Source organism: Triticum dicoccoides, chromosome 7A (genome assembly GCF_002162155.2).
Source record: "Triticum dicoccoides isolate Atlit2015 ecotype Zavitan chromosome 7A, WEW_v2.0, whole genome shotgun sequence".
NCBI classification, from domain to species: Eukaryota; Viridiplantae; Streptophyta; class Magnoliopsida; order Poales; family Poaceae; genus Triticum; species Triticum dicoccoides.
In genome coordinates this window covers 544,360,419-544,364,990 of record NC_041392.1, presented here as the reverse complement: position 1 = coordinate 544,364,990, position 4,572 = coordinate 544,360,419, and positions in this window count along the sequence as shown.

Below are 4,572 nucleotides of genomic sequence, written 5' to 3'. Positions count from 1 at the left end.
GAGGCCTTCGGGCCGCGGGGGCCTGCCCCGGGCCGCGCAGGCTTCGGCGGGAGGCGGCGGCTGCACGCCACGTGGCGGCACGGGAGTGGCGGCGGCGGTGCGTCCGGCCCGGACGGACAATGTCCGGCGCGCGGAGCAGTAGTTTTTAGGGTTTCGGGGAGGAAGAAGATCCGAAAATGGAGGGGTGTATATATAGGCCTAGAGGGAGCTAGGAGAGTCCAAATGAGGTGCGGTTTTCGGCCACGCGATCGTGATCGAACGCTCTAGGACGTGGAGCAGAGTTTGGTGGGTTTTGGGCCAAATTGGAGGGGTGTTGGGCTGCAACACACACGAGGCCTTTTCGGTCCCTCGGTTAACCGTTGGAGTATCAAACGAAGTCCAAATGGTACGAAACTTGACAGGCGGTCTACTGGTAGTAAAACAAGGCCGCATGACAAATCTCAGTCCAATCCGGAAATTTTTAATCCCCACACACGAAAGAAAGCTAGAATTGACCATCGGAGGAGAACGAAGCGCCGGAATGCAAAACGGACAACGGGGAAAATGCTCGAATGCATGAGACAAACATGTATGCAAATGCAATGCACATGATGACATGATATGAGATGCATGACAATGACAACAACACACGGAGACAAAAACCCGAACCCGAGGAAATAAATATAACTTAACGCCGGAAACGGCAAGAGTTGGAGTACAAATTGGGAAAGTTACATCCGGGGTGTTACACAGGGCTCCTAAAAGGGGGACAAGATTCAGAAGATTGACAAGTTCCACAAGTTGGACGAGTTAGGTTTAGACAATAGCTCTCGAGATAGATCACTCTTGTAACCATGATCATCATCATCAATATCAATGAAGCAGGATGTAGGATTTTACCTCCACGGTGACCACGAGGACTCTCCGGCTCTTCCAAGGGGAAAGAGCCCATCTGCTCTTTCAAGAGGAAAGAGCCCAACTGCAACATGAGGGAGGGCACCCTACAGTCGTGCTCTTCCAAGGGGAAGGAGCCCATCTGCGACAACATGGAGCGCACCCAGGGTACGTGCTCTTCCCGCGGGAACGAGCCCATCTATGAAAAGTGAGGAAACCCATGATTTGTTTGTCATTCCTCTTCAAAGGGGGGACCCATGATTTGTTTTGTCGAGTCCCTTTTGTAGTGTAGTGAGAATATGTCTAGTTTTAATTGTATATTTGGTTGTTTGCAGTATGCCTTGTTTAATTTAGTTGTTCACAATGTGATGCTCTATATGTGCAATTATTTACTGTGTAGTACATTTTCATCAATACCAGTTTTGAACATACCGATAGGAATGCATATATTTGCTTGTTGTTAATCCTGTTATAGTTAGCATATGCCTCTTTTAAAGTTTTTTGGTTGTTCGACTGTTTGTAGTTAGCATATGTCCAGTTTCAAATGCTATCTTTGGTTATTTGTAGTATGCCTTGTTTAATCCAGTTACTCACAACCTAATGTTCTATATGTGCAAGTATGAACTGTGCAGTTCAATTTCATCAATACCAGTTTCAACAATACCACTATGAATGACTACATTTGGTTGCTGCATGTTGTAGTTAACACGCCTTTCCATTTTTATTTAACAATAACCAGTGTACTTAGACAGGCACAATACCAGTTTGAATGACTATGTTTGCTTGTTGTTAAATGTTAGGCCTATTGCAGTTAACACACCTTTCCACTTGTTTTGCTTGACTAGCGTGCTTAAACCTGCACACTGAAGCTACCTTTTGGAGATTATTTTGTCTGCCATGGATATATTTGGTTGATGTTTAGCCTGTTGCTTGACTAGGTTGTTGTTGCCGTTGCTATTGTTGTTGCTATTGTTGTTGCTGTTGATGTTGCTATTGTTGTTGCTGCTGTTGTTGTTGCTGTTGTTGTTGTTGCTGCTGCTGTTGTTGTTGTTGCTCTTGATGTTGTCGTTGTTGTTGTTGTTGTTGTTGTTGTTGCTGTTGTTGATGTTGCTGTTGTTGTTGCTATTGTTGTTGTTGCTGCTGCTGTTGTTGTTGTTATTGTTGTTGCTATTGCTATTGCTGTTGTTGTTGTTGTTGCTGCTGCTGCTGCTGTTGTTGTTGTTGTTGCTCTTGCTGTTGTTGTTGCTGTTGCTACTGTTGCTGTTGCTGTTGGTGGTGGTGGTGGTGGTGGTGTTGGTAGTGTTGTTGTTGTTGTATGATATAAGATGTTAATCCATCCAATATGTGAGTATATTGGATGTTATAAGACATTATATAATGGGGCGGAGGGAGTGTTGTACTACATCATTGTGCAATTTTTGTTTAGCTTCTAACATTAACTTGGTGCTTTTAGGTACATATGTCATTGGTAAAGATCCGTGCTTCGACCCTTTCTATGTCTGGGGCAATGATATATTGGTGAACCAGCATCAAGTGAGGAAGCTGATAAAGACTGTTAGTAAAATGGGCCAGAAGATGGTAATTAAACTATTTGTTTACACTTTATCCAAGACAACAGCGAACTACGGGACGGTAAGTAAGACTTTTGCAGCCTTCTTTTTACTGCCCATGATGAGTTGTGTTAGATGACAATGTCTCAATCTTTTTTCTTTGTAGTGGTTCCCAAAGCAGTTTACTCAAGGTTACCTCTCAAACTACATGATTGGTGGGCATGCAAAGGTTAAAGTATTTCTACCAGAACACGATGATTATCTAGATGTGTTCATGAAGACAGTGAAGGATGGGTGGTACGCCATCACAAGGGGTTGGACTACAGTCATGTGTGCCTTCTGCATGGAGGAGGGCACAATATGGGCATTCCGCTTCACCTTGTTCAGCAACCAGAATGCATTTCGCCTCTTTCTTTACCGTCTTTAATAGTACAAGTATACAACTGTGGTTCATCACTCTTTATTTGGTGCTTATGTAATGCTTGAACATATGTACCTATGAATCGAATGATGCACTAGTTGTTTGAACCTGATGGATATGAATAAAGCTATAGCATACTTTCAAATTCAAATCCGGTACAATTTGAAATAGCAGCAATTAAATTACGATTTACGCTCTGCAGGTCGTTATGGCACACACGGTCGGTAAAACACAAACGTTTGTGATATACACCATAATCCAACACGGTTCACAAAGAGAAAACATGTGCAGGCATGCACACAGTTGCCGTTTGCAAAGCATGTGCGATGTCAGACAATATCACAAACGGTGCGGGCAAACTAAATGATTTTGATAGTTGCCTTATCGTACACGATTTACAACCATGAACTATTTCTGATGTGGTACGCATCGTAAATGTTGCACCACGGAATAGCATGTGCGATAGTTATCATGTACGACGATGTTACGACGGTCCGACGTTTCATAATCTATCCGGCACTCGTACGATGATTAGCTAATCTTCTTAATTAGTTATAGCATACGGTTCAGGAAAAGTGAATGTGTGTGATTGTCTGCTTATCATACACTTCTATAATCATGAACCGTTTGTGATGGGCCGCGCATCATAAATGTAGCACCACAGAATACCGACTGCGATGGCAATGCGAGCACAAACGAGTTGCGAGGATGAAGCATTTGGGATATTCGAGATATTAGAAACAGTTTTATAGGGACAACTATATGCATCATGGATCCCTATCCCCGACGGTTTTTGGGTCATGTGGGAAGGTTCAAAATGTTCGAAGTCATGTTCGAAGTCACTCACTTGGTGACGGTTTAAAATGTCATCGTGGAAAGGGGTTAAAAACCGTTTGTATAGCACCTCGTTGTACCAGTGACCTGACTTGTTCTGACTGTCACTTGCCTCTGACATGCTGACAACTGGCCCTATGAAGTACAATAAGTAATGTGGAGTGGATGAGCATCACAAAACACACTTAGCATGGAAGATATTGACCACCCAACCGCTCCATGAGCTTCGGGGCACACAAAACAGATATCCATTCGAAGGTTTAGAGATGGCACATGCAAATTTACTTGGAACGGCACGGTAATACCGTGTATAGGTAGATACGGTGGGCTCTTACGGCATAACTTTTTTTCTAGATTTTGGATGCACAAGCAGCAATTCCGCTTAGTATAGTCGAAGGCTAGTTAAAGAATGGGAAGCGACAACCTAGAGAGCGACAACGGTCATAATCATGCATTTTGAATAATTAACATTGAATACTAGAATGAGGAGGATATAGACACTCCAAACATAAATATCATATAGGCAATTGATGACCCACAAGTATATGGGATCAACTGTAGTCCTTTCGATAAGTAAGAGTGTCGAACCCAAAGAGGAGCAGAAGGAAATGACAAGTGGTTTTTGATAGCAAGATAATTTGTAACGAGCAAGTAACAGTAACAGTAAATAAAGTGCTGCAAGGTAGCCCAATCTTTTTTATAGCAAAGTATAGGCTAAAACGGTCACTTATAACAAGCAAAGCGTTCTTGAGGGCACACGGGAATTTTGTCTAGTCACTTTCATCATGTTGGTTTAATTCGCGTTCGCTACTTTGATAATTTGATATGTGGGTGGACCGGTGCTTGGGTATTGTTCTTACTTGAACAAATCTCCCACTTATGATTAACCTCCTC